At 34.1% G+C, this 22,153-nt stretch overlaps 1 protein-coding gene across 24 annotated transcripts in view; it reads right to left on the bottom strand.

Annotated features, from left to right (window-relative positions):
* The window catches only part of ZBTB20 (zinc finger and BTB domain containing 20), an 832,086-nt gene that overhangs the window by 694,283 nt on the left and 115,650 nt on the right, over positions 1–22,153 (bottom strand). The window lies entirely within an intron of this gene.

Raw genomic sequence — 22,153 nt, 5'->3', positions numbered from 1 at the left:
ATAAATCTTAAGGAACTGGGTATTTTTTACCAGCACAAAACTAACCACAATTTAGTAGCATTACCTGAAAGTAAGTATTCGTATATTTATGTGATTATTTAATATGTTTATGTGTGTGAGTGTATGTGTGTGTGTAAATACACTTATCTATCTCAAGCAGGCTCTAAGATTTACAAGTCATGATTCATTTCATCACCACTGTATCTCCAAATTCCAGCACAATGCCTATAACATTGCATTTACTCAACATATGTTTATTTAAGAAAAAAGTAGGTGAAAATACAAATGCAAGAGTACACAATTTAAAAATGCTTAAATTCTCAATATTAAAAAAAAACCTGGGAAAGCATTAGTGATGACATACTTCCTCAACAGAGTTCAATTTACATCTCTGTGTGACAGGTTATTGTCTTTTTTCTTGACATACTGCAAAGAAGGTTGCCATCTTAAACTATTAATTTATACCACACACCTTTCTTGAAGATATTTATTAGCAATTCAATCCAAAATAACTTTAGCAACCTTATCCTATAGCAATGAAACAGTATGTTTCTTATTTGTGCACAAAACATCACTTATTTTTACCTTGTACAACTTATCTTAATTAGCAGATCTAGAATATCTCTTTTATGTTTCTTATTTAACTCTCTGATGTAATTAGTCATATTCCAATCAAACTTACATTAAAATAATAAGCAATGATTTCTACTTGCAATAGTGTATAGGGCATCTGAGACCCATCACACAGCAGGTAAACAAACACAGCTCCAGCTAAACTTCTCCCCACTCCTTCCACGTTATGTTCCTCACAGAAGAACTACAAGATATGATGTCATTAAAACAGCCAAAAAGGTTTTCATTTAAGTTGTATCCTCAGCCTTGTATAATAAAGTGACAGCAACTTTATAAGTGAAGCCATACAATAAAGAGCTGGTTTGTTTCTTCTTGTTTTGTTTTGTTTTACCAGCCTCCTTTACAAGATGCTGAAGCCAATGTTTTAATGAGAAATGTTTTACTTCTCAAAAGAAAAAGAAAAATTGAAGGGACCAGAACCAAAAAAGACATTAAGAAACATTCTTTTTCTTTTATTAAGATATTATTGATATACACTCTTATGAAACTTTTACATAAAAAAACTATGTGGTTACTACATTTACCCATATTATCAAGTCCCCACCATACCCATTGAGTCACTGACCATCAGTGTAGTAAAATGCCACAGATTCACTATTTGCCTTCTCTGTGCTACACTGTCTTCCCCGTGACTCCCCACACCATGTATACTAAACATAATACCCCTCAATACCTTTCTCCCTCACTCTCCACCCACCCTCCCACACAACCTCCCTTTGGTAATGGCTAGTCCCTTCTTGGAGTCTGTGAGTCTGCTGCTGTTCTTCAGTTTGGTTTCGTTGTTATACTCCACAAATGAGGGTAATCAATTGACATCTGTCTTTCTAAACCTGGCTTATTTCACTGAGGATAATATCCTCAGGATCCATCCATTTTGTTGCAAATGGTAGGTTTTGTTTCTTTCTTATGGCTGAATAGTATTTCATTGTGTATATGTACCACATCTTCTTTATCCATTCATCTACCGATGGACGCTTAAGGTGCTTCCATTTCTTGGCTATTGTAAATAGTGCTGCAATAAACATAGGGGTGCATATGTTCTTTTGAAACTGGGATCCTGCATTCTTAGGGTAAATTCCTAGGAGTGGAATTCCTGGATCAAATGGTTTTTTAGTTTTTTGAGGAACTTCCATATTGCTTTCCACAATGGTTGAACTAGCTTACATTCACATCAGCACTGTAGGAGGGTTCCCCTTTCTCCACATACTCACCAGCATTTGTTGATCTCAGTCATTTCGATGCTGGCCATCCTAACTGGTGTGAGGTGATACCTCACTGTGGTTTTAATTTGCATTTCCCTGATAATCAGTGATGTGGAGCATATTTTCACGTGCCTGTTGGCCATGTGAATTTCTTCTTTGGAGAAGTGTCTGTTCAGAACCTCTGCCCATTTTTTAATTGGGTTATTTGCTTTTTGGTTGTTGAGGCATCTGAGTTCTTTATATATTTTGGATATTAACTCCTTGTCACATATGCCATTTACAAACATATTCTCCCATACTGTAGGATGGCTTTTTGTTCTAGTGATGGTGTCCTTTGTCAGACAGAAGCTTATTAGTTTGATGTAGACCCATATGTTCATTTTTGCATTTGTTTCCCTTGCTCAAGGAGATATGTTCAGAAAGAAGTTGCTCATGTTTATATTCATGAGATTTTTGCCTATGTTTTCTTCTAAGAGTTTTATCATTTCATGACTTACATTCAGGTCTTTGATCCATTTTGAGTTTACTTTTGTGTATGGGGTTAAACAATAAACCAGTTTCATTCTCTTGCATGCAGCTGTCCAGTTTTGCCAACACCAGTTGTTGAAGAGGCTATCATTTCTCCATTGCATGTCCTAGCTACCTTATCATATATTAATTGACCATATATGGTCAGATTTATATCTGGGATCTCTTGTGTGTTCCATTGGTCTATGGGTCTCTTCTTGTGCTAGTACCAAATTGTCTTGATTACTGTGGCTTTGTAGTAGAGCTTGAACTTGAGGAGTGTAACCCCCCTAGCTTTATTCTTCCTTCTCAGGATTGCTTTGGCTGTTCAGGATCTTTTGTGGTTCCATAGAATTTTAGAATGAATTGTTCTAGTTCATTGAAGAATGATGTTGGTATTTTGATAGGAATTGCATTGAATCTGTAGATTGCTTTAGGTAGGATGGCCATTTTAACAATATTAATTGTTCCAATCCATGAACATGGAATATGTTTACATTTATTGGTAACTTCTTTAATTTCTCTCATTAGTGTCTTGTAGTTATCAGAGTACACTTGGTTAGATTTATTACTAGGTATTTTATTATTTTTGATGCAAATGTGAATGGAATAGTTTTTCTAATCTCTCTTTCTGCTAGTTCATCATTAGTGTATAGGAATACAACAGATTTCTACACATTAATTTTGTATCCCGCAACTTTGCTGAATTCTGGTATTTAGGTCTAGTAGTTTTGGAGTGGATTCTTCAGGGATTTTTATGTACAATATCATGTCATCTGCAAACAGGGACAGTTTCACTTCTTCCTTACCAATCTCAATGCCCTTTGTTTCTTTGTGTTGTCTAATTGCTCTGGCGAGGACCTCCAGAACTATGTTGAATAAAAGTGGAGAGAGTGGGTACCCTTGTTTTGTTACTTAACTTAAAGGAAAGGGTTTCAGTTTCTTGCTGTTAAGTCTGATAGTGGCTATGCGTTTATCATATATGATCTTTATTATGTTGAATTTTGTCAAATGCTGTTTTGGCATCTATGGAGATGAACATGTCATTTTTATCCTTCTTTTTGTTGATATGGTGGATGATGCTGATGGATTTTCGAATGTTGTACCATCCTTGCATTCCTAGAATAAACTCTACTTGATCGTGGTGGATGATCTTTTTAATGTACTTTTGAATTTGGTTTGCTAATATTTTGTTGAGTATTTTTGCATCTTTGTTCATCAGGGATATTGGTCTGTAATTTCCTTTTTCTGTGGGGTCTTTGCCTGGTTTTGGTATTAGGGTGATGCTGGCCTTGAAGATTGAGTTTGGGAGTATTCCGTCCTATTCTACTTTTAGGAAAACTTTGAGAGGATGGGTATTAGGTGTTCACTAAATGTTTGATAAAATTCAGCAATGAAGCTATCTGGTCCAGAGGTTTTGTTCTTAAGTAGTTTTTTGATTACCAATTCAATTTTCTTGCTGGTAATTGGTCTATTCAGATTCTGTGTTTCTTCATGGGTGAGCTTTGAAGGTTGTATTTTTCTAGAAAGTTGTCCATTTCTATTAGGTTATACAGTTCACATACAATTTTTTATAGTATCTTCTAATAATTCTTTGTATTTCTGTGGTGTCTGTAGTGATTTATGCTTTCTCATTTCTGATTCTGTTTATGTGTGTAGACTCTCTTTTCTTCTTGATAAGTCTGGGTAGGGGTTTCTCTATTTTGTTTATTTTCTTGAAGAACCAGCTCTTGCTTCCATTGATTCTTTCTATTGTTTTATTCTTCTTGATTTTATTTATTTCTGCTCTAATCTTTATTATATCCCTCCTTCTACTGAATTTTGGCCTCATTTGTTCTTTTACTAGTTTCATTAATTCTGAGTTTAGACTGTTCATATGGGATTGTTCTTCTTTCCTGAGGTAGGCCTCTATTGCAATATACTTCCCTCTTAGCATGGCCTTTGCTGCATCCCACAGATTTTGTGGTGTTGAGTTATTGTTGTCATTTGTCTCCATGTATTGCTTGATCTCTGTTTTTATTTGGTCATTGATCCATTAATTATTTAGCATCATACTGGGAAGCCTCCATGAGTTTCCGGGCTTTTTCATTTTCTCTGTGTAATTTATTTCTAGTTTCATACCTTTGTGATCTGAGAAGCTGGTTGGTACAATTTCAATCTTTTTGAATTTACAAAGGCTCTTTTTGTGGCCTAGTATATGACCTATTCTTGAAAGTCTTCCATGTGTACTTGAGAAGAATGTGTATTCTGCTGCCTTTGGGTGTAGAGTACTGTAGATGTCTGTTAGGTCCATCTGCTCCAATGTGTTGTTCAGTGCCTCTGTCTCCTTACTTATTTTCTGTCTGGTTGATCTGTACTTTGAAGTGAGTGGAGTGTTGAAGTCTCCTAGAATGAATGCATTGCATTCTGATTTCCCCTTTTAATTCTGTTAGTATTTGTTTCACATATTTAGGTTCTTAGATGTTGGGTGCCAAGATATTTATAATGGTTATATCCTCTTGTTGGATTGACCCCTTTATCATTACATAATGATGTTCTTTGTCTCTTGTGACTTTCTTTGTTTTGAAGTCTATTTCGTATGATACAAGTACTACAACTCCTGCTTTTTTCTCCATTAGTGCATGAAATGTCTTTTTCCATCCTATCACTTTTAGTCTATGTATATCTTTGGGTTTGAAGTAAGCCTCTTGTAGGCAGCCTATAGATGTGCCTTGTTTTTTTATCCACTCAGTGAATCTACGTCTTTTGATTGGTGCATTCAGAGCATTTACATTTAGGTTGATTATCAATAGGTATGTACTTATTGCCATTGCAGGCTTTAGATTTGTGTTTACCAAAGGTTCAAGGTTAACTTCCTTACTATCTAAGAATCTAACTTAACTCAGTATGCTATTACAAACACAACTTAGAGGTTCTTTTTTCTCCTCCTTTTTCTTCCTCCTCCATTCCTTATATATTAGGTATCATATTCTGTACTCTTTGTCTATCCCTTGATTGACTTTGCAGGTAACTGATTTAATTTTTTATGTACTTAGTAATTAACTGTTCTATTTTCTTTACTGTGGTTTTATTACCTCTGGTGATAGCTTTAAACCTTAGGAACACTTCCATCTATAGCATTCCCTCCAAAATACACTGTAGAGATGGTTTATGAGAGGTAAATTCTCTCAGCTTTTGCTTATCTGGAAATTGTTTAATCTTTCCTTCAAATTTAAATGATAATCTTGTGGATAAAGTATCCTTGGTTCTAGGCCCTTCTGCATTAAATACATCATGCCTTCTGACCTGTAAGGTTTCTGATGAGAAGCCTGATAGAGTGGTGGGCTTTCCAGTTTATGTGATCTTATTTCTTCTCTGGCTGCTTTTAATATTCTGTCCTTATCCTTGATCTTTGCCATTTTAATTATTATATGTCTTAGTGTTGTCTTCCTTGGGTCCCTTGTGTTGGGAGATCTGTGCACCTCCATAGCCTGAGAGACTATCTCCTTCCCCAGACTGGGGAATTTTTCAGAAATTACCTCCTCAAAGACATTTTCTATCCCTTTTCTCTCTCTTCCTCTTCTGGTATCCCTATGATACACATATTGTTCCATTTGGATTGGTCACACAGTTCTCTAAATATTCCTGCATTCTTAGAGATCCATATTTCTCTCTGTGCCTCAGCTTCTTTGCATTCCTCTTCTCTAATTTCTATTTCATTTATTTCTCCTCTACCATATCTAATCTGCTTTTAAAGCCTTACATTGCATGTTTCATTTCTGAAACTGTGTTCTGTAATGACTGGATCTCCAACTGGAATTCATTCCTGAGTTCTTGAATATTTTTCTGTACATCCATGAGCATGTTTATGATTTTTATTTTGAAATCTCTTTCAGGAAGATTCATGAGATCAGTTTCATTTGACTCTTTCTCTGGTGTATTCATCATTTTGCTTTGAACCAGGTTCCTTTGACATTTCATATTTGTATGTGGTGCCCTCTAGCGCCCAGAAGCTCTACTCTATGGAGCTGCTCAGCCCCTGGAGCAATGTTGGGGGTCGTAGGGTAGCAGTGTTGGTGCCTGGTGGGGGGGGAAGAGCTGTTTCCTGTTTCCTGACTGCTATGCCTGTCTCCACTGCCAGAACCAGTGGGCTGAGCACACAGCTATAAGCCTCTATGCTTTGCGTTTCTGGCTGCTGTTGGCAGGGCCTCCCTCTGGCTGGTCTGATGCCAGGGAAGGGTTTGTTGGTCTGCAAGCCAGGTGTGGGCTGGCCAGGAGGAAGGCACAGCAGGCTGCATATCACAGTGGGGGGCCTTGGAATTGTGTAGGGAGCCATGGGGCTGGAGCTCCAGAAGACTGTGAAAGTTCCCAACCTGTTGGGCAGAATGCACCCAAACACTTTTGTCTACCTGTCCTTTCTCCTGAGCAGTAAGCCTTGTGTAATCCTTGCTGCTTTAGCAGCCCACTCTAGCTGTTAGGAAGTCTTTCAGACTACCTGCCTTTCTTTTGTCCCAGAGCAGCTGGATATAGATCCCTGTTTTCCACAAGTGGCTGGAATTTCAGTCTCTCCAGGCATTCTGCCTGTCTTAGCTTTCTATACCCTCTAATCACCAGAGCACTAGGCAATGTAAGTTTGTGCTCCCAGAGCAGATCTCCATAGCTGGGTTTTCAGGAGTCCCAGGCCTCCACTCCTTCCCTGCTCTATTTCTCTTCCTCCTTCAGGTGAGCTGGGTTGAGGGAAGGGCTTGTTTCCTGCCAGATTATGGCTTTGCTATGTTACCCTGTTCCATGAGTTTTATTCTTTTCTCCAGGTGTATGCAGTCTGGTGCAGCCTTCTTTCCTATTTCTCTTTCAGGATTAGTTGTATTAATTATATTTTTGCATTATATGCAGTTTTAGGAGGAGGCCTCTTTCTCACCTCTCATGCCACCATCTTTAATCTCCCTCTTCAAGAAACATTCTTTAATAAACAGACACTTTGGACTTTAAAGCTACCCCTTGAAGTTGAACACCAGACTATAAGCTCCATGAGAGCAGCTTTTTGGTTTACTGCAATAACTACAGTACTTAGGCAATTGTATGATCCACAGTAAAAACTCTGTAAATATTTATTGAATTGAATTGAGTTGTATACACACTTTACTGACAAAAATACAACAGACCAGGGCCTAAATGAGGCAAGCAGTTTCAAACTACAAATCTTCTCTGTTCCTCTACCTTTCTGTGTATTCAATGAGATAGTTGTAAAATAAACTATAGATGAACTGAAGTGGTAATAAGAAAACCTAACAAAAGAGAATTCCTCTACAAAAGTCTTTTTAGGTCCAAAATAGAACTTTAAAAAGTATATTTGAAATACTGATATTTTTATGTCTTAGATTTTATATCTTGGATTTGATTGAAAATAATTAGGGATGGATATGATTTATTGGCCATTTATTGATAATTATTAAAAGCCACACAATGGATATATAGAGATTTATGATATTATTCTCCTTTCTTTTGTGTAAACTTTATATTTTCCATAATACCCTTTTTAAATGAGAATACACACATATAACACATTTTATTATTTTCAAAATAAAATAAAATAAATTCAGAAGTTCCTGACAGGATTTTTTTATACAGAAAAATTGCAACCAATAATTAATAAAAGGAAGAGGTACAGCTTACTTCCATAAGTTTAGAAAAGTAGAAGCCAAGAAAAGAGAAACTGGTATAATTCCTAATTTGCAACATTCTCTTGCACCATAAATAGCTTTTTTTTAATTGGGTGGAAAAAGTTCTGAAAAAAACTTTATGAATAGCTCCCAATTTTAAGAAATATTTAGTGAGGAGTGTGACATAAAATGGACACAGAGGTACTAAAAAAAAACAAAAGACAAAAGTAGGAAGCCCTCTAAACTTGTTTAGTTGGGAAAGGTGTCTGATCAATGTCCAGCATTTTGTTTTTTCTTTACTAGGAGGAAAGTAGGAAAGGGAGGACAAAACCATGATAACTTCCCGAAGTTATTTACCTTTATTATAAATAGACACTTAGTAGAATGTAAAGCAAAAGAGAAAAAAAATAATACATAGTCCTCTGAGAAAAGAAGAGGCTGGAAGAGCCCCATGAACAGGTACAAATACTGGTTCTAGACTGTTATGGACTGAATGTCTGTGTCTCCCCCAAATTCATACATTGAAATCCTAACCTCCAATATTATTTTTTCTTCAGAAGGTGGGGCCTTTGGAAAGTAATTAGGTCATGAGGGTGGAGTTCTCATGAACAGGATCAGTGCCCATAAAAGATGAGGCCAGAGAACCATATCTTCATGTGAGGATACAATGAGAAGTCATCTGCTTACAACCCATAAGAGATCTCTTACCAGAACCTAACCATGTTTACACTGTGAGTTCAGATTTCCAGCTTCCAGAACTGTGAGAAGCAAATTTCTGTGATACTTTTGTTATAGCAGCTGAACTAATACATAGTCTAATATTGTAATAGCAAAACCCAATGATTTTTACCTGATTTGTCCTCCCTGCCTAAAAAAGCATGAGAGAGTATGACAGGAAGAACAGGTGAATAGGAGAATAAGCACTTGGGCTGATTGTCTCAGTTGAGGTAAAATTTTACTCCTCAAACAAAAGCTCAGAAGATAAGTCAGTAAGTTTGGATTCAAATGGGGTGGGGAGAGCATTAAGGGGTGTTTACCCATATAATTTTCAAGCATACAGATTAAGGGCTATATAGTGATTTATACATTTCATATTAAATGAACAACTATGTACAAATAATAGAGAAAAAAGTATGTAGCCTGAAAAAATATAACTGAAGAATACATTCCAGAAGAAAAACTAACCTAAGTTACAAAAGAAAATTCAAGAAGAAAACACAAATAACTATGAAAACATGGTTCAAAGAAAAAAATATATATATATGTCCAAGAAACATGAAAAGCTGTTCTATCGTGTATGTCCACACATACTTTTTTCCTTTATCAGATTGACAAACTTCTTAAAATTGGGTAATATTCGGGGTTGATGACCATCTAGGAAACAGATATCATACATGGTGAGTGGGAGAGTAAATAATGTAAATGTTTAAGAGGGCAATTTAGAAATAACTCTCAAATTTTTCAATGTAAGGTAAATTCTGCTAGCAGAAATTTATATTACATATGTGTTTTGTTTAGACTACTTTCTATACTCTCATGCCCTGATTTACTCCCTACCAAAAGAAATGTTTGTTATCACACAGATTGGGGGCAAGGAGGAATTAGTTATTACTAACACCAAAGAGATATAAAAATTACAGAAGTGAACCTATATTTTAATCCATTTTCTTTCATTAATCTTTCTTTATATCACATATTCATCTCCTGTCCCTAGGACTGTTTCTTCATATGTAAGATTAATGTTTGGGATTTTTATAATGTTCAAGGACTCTTCTACTTCTCAAACATTCAATCTTATTTTAAAAGAAGTGTCCTTTGTATTTTACCTTCCATCAAGAGCATTTTCATGGCTATTTTTCCAATATTGGTGGGTCCTGATGATAAATGTCTTCTAATAGAGCACACATTCTCTCCTAGCCCTGCCTTTAACCACAGCATAGAGATTTACAGGACAATTGTAGGGGAATAAAAGAAAGAACTTTAACTCAAAGTTCTTCCAGACCATCTCAGTGGATGATGGTGCCATTCAAAGAAACATAAAAGGACAAGAGAAATATCACATTTAGAGTGAAGATGAAATCTTCAGTTTGAGACATGTTAAGTTTGAAATGCCTATGGAGCATTCATCTGGATATATCCAGTGACCAGCTGTATGCCTAAGTCTGGAGAGAAATGGTAGGACTGAAATGTGTGCCGTAGCTGCAGATCTGAAAGTCATCAAAATAAAAATGGTTGCTGAAACATCTGATATGAATATAATCACTGGAGAGGAAGAAGTATGATATGAGAGCAAGGGAGAGAAAAGCAGAAAGGGAGGCAGTGGGAGTAAAATTACTTTACTCAAGAAAAACAAAAATAGCCCCAAATGGTAAAGAATAAAGTATACATTGTCAAGTGGATAAATTTTATGACTATATCAAATTAATATGAAAGCAGAGAAATTATTTTATTTATTTATTTATTTACTTATTATAGTAATTTATTCAAACAACATATTTACTGAATGACTACAGTGCTGGACACTATATAAGAGTAACAAATAAAATAGAGTATTTCTGTCCTCACAGAGATTTCAGTGTGTTGTGGGGAAAGGGGAGGACAGATGGTAAACAAAATAGTGAATTACAAATTAAAAAGATCCTCTGAAAATAACTAACAAAGATCCAGGCAAGGGGGAGATGGTGCCTATTTTAAGTGGTGGTATCTTAGTTGAGACTCCAAGGATGAGAAGCATCTGATGATTCAGAAAGCTTGGGCAGGAAACAGCATGTATGAATACTCCAAAGAAAGAAAGCACTTGACATTGTCTAAGAACAAAAGGACATCAGTGTGGCTGGAATGTCATGAGCCAAAAGGAGAGTGGATTTGAGATGAGGTTAAGGACAAATGGAGACACAGGTCTTACAAAATTAAACTCTGACTGAAAAGGGAAGCTACTGAAGTAGGACATAATCCAAGAATGAACTGCTTCTCATGCAGAATGGATGGGAGAGAGCTAGGCAGTTAGGAGCCCAGCCCAATGGTGCAGGATGGTGATCATGGTAATATCCACTAAGAAGGCAGCAACAGATATGAAGGGAAGTGGACAGAGACTTGTCAGTTAGGTGCTGAATCACCTTAGTTGTTATCTGCTCTCTCTGGGCATCCATTTCATCTTCTACAAACTGGGTTAATTATATTAATGTAAAGAGATGTTCAGAGCATTATGTAAGGCAAGACATGATAAATACCTGGCATAAGGTAGGTTGCAATTAATCTAAGGTATTCATGAAAACTTATTTAAAAATAATGTTCACTCCAAGTTTAAAGTAGTGGTAGCAACTAAATATCCAGTCAGACACAAACTTTCTGGCTTTCAAATATATATATATATATATAATTTCTGAGATAATAAAGGAAAACATTCAGATATTCGATCCATGAAATAGTTGGGGTCATACAAAAGTTATGCAGATATTAATTCAATGCCCAATTGATTGCAAAAAAAATAACCCAAGAAGGTGAAAAATTCTAGTTAAATTAGCTTCAACTACATTGCATCAAACCTTTTTAAAATGTACTAATTTACAAATGGAAAATTAAAAACAAATTCTTCAGAATACAATCCCTCTCCCAAAAAATGGCTCAAATGCAATGAATGCACACTTTCCCTCTCTGTCTGCTTCTCCATCAAAACACACACAAACACACGCATGTACACACACAAACACATAGCTTTTAGCAACCCTGCTTAAGCTGACATGAAAGAAGGGGGAATAAGTAAATATGTTGCATGGGCTGTATATAATTGAACATTCTTCAAATTTTTAAACAATTTTCAGTACCATGGAAATCCTTGAAATGAAAACAGATAAATGTGACCAATTATAGCCAAATATCTCTTGCCAAAAACATAGAGAAATCTTTCATGAAAATGATAAATAAATTAAAATCTCACTTTGAAAGTATATTATAAATGTATTCCTCAATTCAAGGAATATTATAGCCTTTAAAATAGAGCAAAAGAAAAATGGGCTAGGTTCTGTGTGAGAAGAATACATAGAATCTTCATTTCTGGACAAAGAAAGGAATGGCACACAAGGAAGGGGACTGTGGCAAATAAAGACCCTGCTTTTTTGTGTGTGTGTGTTTTTGTCTTTCCTTTATTCATATACAAAACTGGAAAAAGAAAAGAAACACAAACCCTAGTGTTTATTACACTACACAGAAACTTGTATCTAAGCATTAGTATCAAATCTTGCCATAAGTTGCCAAATAGCTATCTTCTAATGAAATCTATATACCCTACTTCCTAAAAAAAGAAAGAAAGAAAAAGAAAGGAAGTAAGGAAGGAAGGGAAGAAAAAGAACAAATATAAGACTCTTGATCACAGAATACTTCCATACAATAGAGCATTCAGTCCTGCATATACATAAATTATAGGTAAGGCATTTTTTAAAAAATAATTTTAAAGCATGGTAATGATATATATATATATATATATATACACACACACACACACACACACACATATGTCCTGTTTTCAGGGCAAATGTACATGTTTTCAAGGCAGATGATTTATGCTGGGTATTACTTTTAGACAATAGCATAGCATTTAGTTTTCTTTTAGCCAAGTAGAGACTGCACCCATAAACATATTCAACCCCCAAGTTCCCTTGACAGTATAGACACAAATTCCCCAGACAGCCCAAGCACTAAAACAAGTTGCTTGAAAATTGTTTGGAACTCCTTGCCTTCATCTTAACAGCAGCACTTTTTTTAAATGACATAATCCTAGATAAAAATGAAGATCTTAAAAATGTTATAAATAACCTTAATCCTTTGGTTATGTCAATGAAGAAATAATATTCACATGTGTAAGTTAATATTTTCTGAGATATTTTAAACCACATCAATTTCCAATGGTTTGTTTCTAACATTGAAAGAAGAAAGTTAAACTATCTAGTTGTTCACAACCAGTAAACTTCACTAGATATTTATCTTTAACTCCACTAGACAGACAATATTAGAAAAGAAGGAAAAAACTTTTTACCTGATTTTTGAAAATAGTTCTAGACAAACTCAAACTTGGTTAAACTCTTAAAATATGGATTTTTCAACAACTCTTTTCTCTTTGTACTTCTTCCTTTCCTTTTTTTCTTCTCCCTCACTTCATTTCTTTGTCCTATCTCCAGAGTTTACACGTTGTTTTCCTTTCTCCCTTTTCAAAACTACAATGAGATATCACCTCACACCTGTTAGGATGGCCAACATCAAAAAGACTAGGAACAACAAATGCTGGCGAGGATGCAGAGAAAGGGGAACCCTCCTACACTGCTGGTGGGAATGCAAAGTAGTTCAACCACTGTGGAAAGCAATATGGAGGTTCCTCAAAAAACTAAAAATAGAAATACCATTTGACCCAGGAATTCTACTCCTAGGAATTTACCCAAAGAAAACAAGTTCTCAGATTCAAAAGACATATGCACCCCTATGTTTATTGCAGCACTATTTACAATAGCCAAGACATGGAAGCAACCTAAGTGTCTTTCTCTCTTTCTTGATTTTTTCATGACACTGCTGATGGACACAGAATGGGGAAAATGGCGCTAAAATAAAACAAATGTTCTTTTCAATCAACATTGCCAAACAGTATTTCCAAGCATTGCTAGTTCAGTCGTGCAAATTAAGTTAGGATTTTAATGATGATTCCAAGTTATATCTCCCTTCTGAATCAAATATCAAAGGAATAGTTTGGAGATTAACATTTTTTTAAATCACCTTTGAAAGAAAACTAGTGATTTATATTTGATATCTACATCCTATTTCCTCACTATGCTACATAGTCGAATTTGTAGTACCCTGAAAGTTTCTGTATTTCTCCTGGGCTTGCAGGATATGGCTACTGTTGACAGAAAGCAAAGTTGCTCAAGCCAAAAACATGGACCTGATAGGGTTCATCTTTGGACTCTCCCTTTTTCTTCCTTGTAATAAACCTTATTTCCTAGATTTCCCTTTTTTCCCTTTATTATTCAATACATATTTACTGAACCCCACTTGCCAGGAAGTATGGTAGGTCCAATTGATCAAGAAATGAATTATGCCTTCTCTGACATGGACAAGTTTTACAACCTAAGTGGAGAGGCAGGACCGTAACTGCAATATAATTTGATAAGGCCATTAATGGAAGTAAGAACAGATTGCTATCCTCATTATGCATCTGGCTATTTAGAGTACTCTACTTTTCTCCCCTTATGTTTTCTCTGTACTTGCAACCTACCTCTGTGTCCACCTCATTGAAACATACCTGTTGGTGAAGCCCATTTTCCTGCAAGGCACACCTCTTAGACAGGTGCCTTAGGAAAACAATCTCACAAATTAACTCATACCAGATATTAAAAGAGTAAATCATGTACATCACCTATCTCTTGCTTTTTTACTAGTCATTCCATTTGAAAAGAACTGATTGCTAGTGATGGGGATTTTAAAACAGTATAGTAAGCTATTAGGGGAGAAATTTTAGGAAAAACTTCCTCATCCACTTCAGTCACAACAATGAGAGGTTAACTCTTCCGTATAAAACTTCCCTTATATGCCTTGACATTATTAATTTTTTACAGCATGCTACATACTTACCCGCTTAGGAAATACAATTGAAACTAATTACTATTGTTAGTAGCAGTAGTAGTTATTGTTAGTTACTACTGTTACTAAAATAGGGATTATATTGATGTAAAATTATAAAATTCTGCCTTATTCTTTGATGCTATTATCAAGGTTTATCTCAGATACATAAAAATAATCCAAGATGGTCTTCTAATTGGAACTGTATGCTTTTTACAATAATAGAAATAAAACAAAATTAGGCATATATAAATATGTCAGGAAAGACAATTCATGATTTCACTTATATGTGGAATATAAAAAACAAATGAACAAATAAATAAACAAACAGAAGTAGACTCATAAACAAAGACAGTTGACTGGTTATTGCCAGAGTATGTGGAGGGGGATGGAAGAAATAGGTGAAGGGAATAATAGGTACAAACTCCCAGCTATAAAACAAATTAGTCATGGGGATGAAATTACAGTATAGTCAATAACATTGTAATATATTTGTATGTTGACAGATGGAAACTACACTTACCATTGTGAACATTTTTTAATGTACATAATTGAGGAATCTCTATATTGTATATCTGAAACCAGTATAATACTGTATACCATCTACCTTTCAACAAAAACAGAAAAATGATTCATGGAATCATACAATCAAAATTGTACCTATTAAGGAAAACCAAGATTATTAATATAAAGTCTATAAGAAGAAATAATTTAATACCTATGGACAGTGATTTCCTCACCTGCAAAAATGAGACTTAACTCAATAAACTCTGTTTTTGCTTCCAGGCTTGATACATATGTGAATAGTTTACATAAATATTTCCCAATTCTCCTATGGAATGAAATATTTACAGATTGTGTGTATCATAATTAAAGAGTTGGCATAAATTATCAAAGCCTCTTCTGTATTTGGGTCTATAATACTAACAGAATGCCTAGCCCAAAGTAAGTAAGCCCAGAATTTAGTTGGATAGATTGAAGACCAAATGAACAGAAAAACACATTAATGTAAATGAATGTTCCAAAGTCAGGGGTATATCTAAATATATAGGGACATTTAATGAGAGACATGGAAGACCCATGAACGAGTATGTTTACAGATTTCAAGTCTTCATGGAAAGTTTAATAAATAACTAACATTTAGTTTAGGGTGGGGGCAAAACAAGAAATTTTAAAATGGAGAAAATTGATGTAAATTAAATAAGGCCCATTTGACTAGGAATATTTATGACAGTTCCCCCTCATCCACTTCTACATGTTCATTAAAGTACTTACTGACAAATCTCTCCCAAATTACTCTTGGTAGATTTAAATCATTTCAGCTACAATATATAAATGTCTTGCTTACTTCAGCTGCACAAATCCCAAATCTCATCTCACCAAAGTTTTCTGGAAATTAGCTGTTCTTCACCTAACATCCTTAAACTCAAATTTTCTCATTTGTAGAACAATAATACCTACAACACAAAGTCATTTTGATAATCAGATGAATGCAATGCATGTCATAATTTCATTTATTTATCTTCTAACCCATGACCATTATTCTTCTGCTTGAGGCCAACCCCTCCACTTATATACTTGATTTTTGTAAAATTCTCATTTCACTCGAAACTTCAATGTCTTCTTCTCTACTGGCTCTTTATTTTCAGAACATATAAATCACCCTCATCATAATACAAATCTCCCTTGACCTTGTGTCTGCCTTTAGGAACAACTCTCCCTCCTCACCTCTGTTCATTGATAAATAATATTTTTAAAATTCAAAGGATTTACTTTTTGATATGAAAAACATATGGGGGCTATTTTAAAGGAAAATATAGAGATTAAAAAGCAACAGTAACTACAGCAACAAAACAACAACAGAAAATACCTGTTATCAAATACAAGGCATTTCTTTACAGGTGTAATACATAGTTACAAATAACTAAATCGGACCCATCATCTACAGTTTTGAATCCAACTGCTTCCATCTAACAAATCTGTATGTCAATTCTCCCTCAAACAATTCATAAATTTAATGCCACCCCTTCTGAATTTCATTCAGAAGCCCAGTGAAATTGAAGGCTGGATAGGAGGGCATGTAGGGACTTGATTAAATTATTGTAAACTTCTATGGAAGAATAATTGGATAAGAACAGTCAATAATCATGTAAATTGAAAAATAATAAAACAAGACTCTCATGAAAAGGTTTAAACTGTATTGCAATAAGCCATGATAATTAAAATAGCATAGTCCAAGTACAGATATTGATAGAACTGAAGAGAAAAAATAGAAAAGCTGGAAATCGAATAGAAAGGCATGAAACCAAGCCATTTATAAATTCAGTATTTAGCATATGATAAATAATGCATTTCAAATCAACGGGGAAAACAGAGATTTTTCAATTGATGGTGCTGGGACAACTGGTTAAATATTTAGAACAGAGTAAATTTAGAGCCTATCCCACACTGTATATCAAAATAAATTTCCAGATGGTTTAAAGAGTTACATGTAAACAATGAAACCATAAAAGAATTAGATGCAAATACAGGAGAATTTTTAACCTGAGTTGGAGAAGGTCTTTCTAAGCATAAAAGCAGAAGCCATAAAGGAAAATAAAATGGACTTTTTTAGACAGTAGATTTGAACACATAAAAAAGTGAAAAGGTCAATATAGCAAAAACAAACAATATTAAAAGGAAAACAATAAATCCAGAAAGATTATTTGAAACATGAAAATACTATGTACAATTTAAAAGCATGGTCTAGAAAAATAATTAAAATCTGAGAAAAATGATGAGCATATGCTGTTAAATGAAGAAAGCATTACAAAATAGCATATATGTTTGAAAAATATATGTACATTTGGGTATAATGGCCTCCCACACACACAGCATGTTATTTATAATTTCTATGCTTTTACTCATGCAGCTTCCACTAAATCTTCCCTCTCTCATTGCCTAGTCATCCCCTATTAATTTTTCAAGGATCTCTTCAGACATCTTTTTAGACATCAAGAACTTTTGCCTGAATTACTGCAGGCTGCAATAGATGCCCTTACTTTGTTTCCTCGTAGCACAATGTTGCACACTATCAATTAGTGCTATATAATACTAATATTATCTGCAAGGTTATGTATACATATCACTTCACTCCTGTGATTGAAGTTCCTAAAGGGAAAAAAAACTATTTTTCTTCTCTCTGCATCCCCAGTGTCTACTACTCTGTCTGTCAAGCAGTACACATTCAAAAAATATCAGTCTAAATTATTGCTGAACTCTCCTCTAATCAGGATTATTCCATAATGGAGCTAATGTCAATAAGGGAGTACAAGAAGTAAGAAACAGTATAAGAAGGCTGAAAGAAAAACAAAAAGATATAGCTACTTAATGAGAATTCATTTTATATTCCTTCCCAAGATATACCAGAAGCTTCCTTCAGGGTACAACTCAATGATTCACCCTAGAGTATCTTAGGCATATATTGATCTTTTCAAAATAAAGACATATGCTACTTACAGACTGTGTCCCACATTTTATATCACTTCAATTTTATTGTTATTTATTTATCATTTTGGATCTTTTCTTTCTCATCAGATGTTTAGTACTAATGGGAAGAGGCCATGGCTTATTCTAGTTATGTATCAAACGTTGTCTTTGGCTAAGTAGCTTAGTACTTTAATAAACATTCAATATATATATATATATATTTATAGTTTTCAATAATTTTCTGTATTTTTATATACATATATACTTCTCTTCATCATTCTCTAGGACAGGGAGAGTCAACACCAATTTTCACCTTTCCTCATCACCATCCAGACTGACAGACAGATATACTGAGTATTAGAAATTCTTGTACATGCTGAGTAAACCTGACATTATCTAATCAGAAGAACAACCACTATTCTTCATCTAGCTGTGCCTTCCAAATTTTCATGAATTAGTGAAGGTAATGTTGCCCCATGTTTCTACTAAGAATATATGAGGATATTTAAATGTGCTCATCTCTCTACAATAAAAAGAATAATTTTCACTAGTAAGTATTTCAATAGTAGGTCTTATTGAGTTAAATCATGAGAAATAAGGATTTTATTGTTAGTCAAAAGATTTTTCTGCATATTGCTTAGTGCATACAATATCCAAAAACATACAATACTATTTACAACTAATGTAAATTTAGTACCACACTGCTTGATATATTCCAAAGTTTTCCAATAAGGTATTTACCTCCTATAGGCTGAAAATAAAATCATCAGATTTAAATTACTTAATGTCAAGGAAGAAAGTCATCTTTTCTCCTTCTTATGTCTTTGTTTCACAGAACTATTATCAGACAGGCCATGCAAACAAACTAAAAACAAAAAATTATATGGTGTAGTTAATTGAAAAAATGCTTTTGCTGCACAGAAATTGACACTAAGTGCTGTATTAGCAGGAAATCAGTGATTTTCAATTGACATTGTACAGGAAATCATTTAGTGTCAATTGATATTAAATGGGCAAAATTGTTCTGAATTAGTACAAAATGATTTGGTGGAAAGAAATATGCTTCCATCAGGTGACTTGGTATTAAGTAGGCTCAAATGTATTAAGTTTTAGAGGTCACTAGTCAACAAAAATTAGGGCATGCTATTCAACCCTCAGTACATCAGACTGGTTGCTTTTAACATCCTGATCAAAAGATAAGTTATTATCATATTATCAGGAGAAAATTGTCTCCCTATGAATTATCAAGGAAAATGGGAAAATTCAAGTTGTTTAAATGAACTAAATTAACCAGTGGTAATAATTATGAATTCCTGGGCCTATTTGGTGGTCCTAATCCTTTAAAATATGTACATTCTATAGAATTTTAGCATCAAATAAAAGACAACTTAATAGCATCTGTTTTATGTAATGTGGTACAGATTGAGTTCTTACTATAAAATGACCTTGTCAGTAAACACACAATAAATTACTGATTGGATGAGTGATATCATTGGATATTATAAGAAAAACACTTCATAGGTCCTTAAAGGAATCAATATTTTAATTAATTTTTTATTGCAATAAAGTTGATATACAATATTTTGTTAGTTTCCGATGTACAACACTGTGACTAGATAATTGTGTACATTACTAGATACTTGTCACAATAGGCATAGTTACCCCATTATCATACCAAGATATTACAATATTATTGGTTAAATTCTCTGTGTTGTACTTTCATTCTTATATCTAATTTATTTTATATTTTACAGTTTGTAGTTTGAACTTCTTTATCCCTTTCACCTATTCTACCCAGCCCCCTATCCCCTTCCCTATGGTAATATAACCAACTGTCTGTGGTCTATATTTGTGGGTCTATTTCTTTTTTGTTTGTTTTTTAGATTCCCACAAATAAATGAAATCATATAGTATTTGTCTTCCTCTGCTTGGCTTATTTCACTTAACATGATACCCTCTAGGTCTCATCCATTTTTCACAAATGGCAAGATTTCCTTCTTTTTATGGATGAGTAATATTCCATCATGTATATGTACCACATCTTCTTAATCCATTCATCTATCAATGGGCACTTGGCTGTTTCCATATATTTGCTGTTGTAAATAATGCTGTAATGAGCATAAGTGTGCATATATCCTTTTGAATCAGTGATTTTTGTTTTCTTTGGGTAAGTTCCCAGAAATGGAATTGCAGGATAATATGGAATTTCTATTTTTAGTTTTTTGAGAAACCTCCATATTGTTTCCACAGTGGTTGGATCAAATTATATTCCCACCAACAGTGTAGGAGGGTTTGCTTTTCTCCACATCCCTGCCAACACTTGTATTTCTTTTCTTTTGGATAGTGATCATTCTGTCTGGTGTGGGGTGATACCTAGGAACCAATATTTTTAAACCTTAATGATGGGGAAAGGATGTATGTAGATGCACGAGAATGGGGAGGGAGGAAAGGCAAGAGGAGAATGTTACATATCGCTACCAAGAGAACAGCTTACATAAGATCTTTTAGATATTCTCTGGAAGTAAAAATGGGAGTGTTTGAGGTACAGAAAACCACAAAAAATCACTTGTTATTAGTAATACAAAAAAAACAATTATGGGATAATAGATACATATAAAACACTCTACTAAATCACAACAAAATACACATTCTTCTCAAGTTCACAAGAAACATTTTCCAGAATGAACTACACATTAGGCCACAAATTAAGTCTCAATGGATTTTGAAAAGGTAGGTATCATACAAAGTATCTCCTCTGACCACAGTAAGATAAAGTAAGAAACAAATAACAGTAGGAAAACTTGGAAACTCACAAATTTGTAGAAACTAAATGACAGACTCTTAAACAACTAATGGATCAAACAAGAAATCACAAGTAAATTATAAAATAGTTAGAGATGAATGAAAATTAAAATGTCAACTTAGCAAAAATCTAAGAGAGGAATTTAAAACTATAAGTGCCTATTCTAAAAAAATAATAAAGATCTCAAATTAAAAACCTAACTTTACAATTTAAAGAATTAGAATCTAATAAATTAAACCTAAAGTTAGCAGAAGAAAGGAAATAATTAAGATTAGAGCAGTGATAAGTGAAATAGAGAGTAGAAAAATAATAGAGAAAATCAACAAAACCAAAAGTTGGTTCTTCACAAACTTAACAAAATTAACAAATCTTTAGATAGATGGACTAAGAAAAAGAGCAAGAAGCCTAAAATTATTAAAATCAGATATGAAAGTGCAAATACTGTTACTTATTCTACAGAAATAAAAAGGATTATAACAAAGTACTATGAGCAATTGTGTATCAACAAACTGAAAACTTAGACTAAATGGACACATTTCTAGAAACAAAACCTACTAAGACCATGGAGGAAAAGAATATGAATAGACCTATAACTACTAATGAAATTGAATCAATAATCAAAAATCTCCTAACATACAAAAATTCCTGAATATGACAGTTTCACTGTTGAAATCTACCATTTAATGCACCAAAACCAATCCTTCTTAAACTTTTCCAAAAAGATTGAGAAGGGGATACTCCTTAACTCATTCTAAAAGGCCAGCATTACCAATATCAAAGCCAAACAATATTACAAAAAAAGGAAACTACAGACCAATATCTCTTATGAACAAATCCTTAACAAAGCACTAGCAAATTAATTCAGCAGAATAATAAAAGGATTGTACATGATGACCAAGTGAGATACATTCCTGGAATGCAAGGATGGTTCAACATATGAAAATCAACTGATATACTGCATTAACAGAATGATGTGGGAAAAAATGCATGATCATATTAGTTGATGCAGAAAAAGTAATCAATAAAATCCAACACTCATTCATGACTAAAAAATAACCCCAAAACAAACAAACTAGGAATAGAAGGAAACTACTTCAACATATAAAAGCCATACATGTTAAACCCCCAGTGAACATCCCACTTAATAGTGAAAGACTAAAAGTTTTCCATTAAGATCCAAACTATGCAAGAATGCCTACTTTCACTACTTGTATTCAACATAGTACTGGAAGGCCTAGCTAGAGCAATTAGGTGGGAAAAATTAATAAAGATATACAAATTGGAAAGGAAGAGGTAAA

The sequence above is a fragment of the Manis javanica genome, chromosome 3 (assembly GCF_040802235.1).
Source record: "Manis javanica isolate MJ-LG chromosome 3, MJ_LKY, whole genome shotgun sequence".
In the NCBI taxonomy this organism is placed as follows: Eukaryota; Metazoa; Chordata; class Mammalia; order Pholidota; family Manidae; genus Manis; species Manis javanica.
This window is presented reverse-complemented; position numbering and strand designations above follow the sequence as displayed.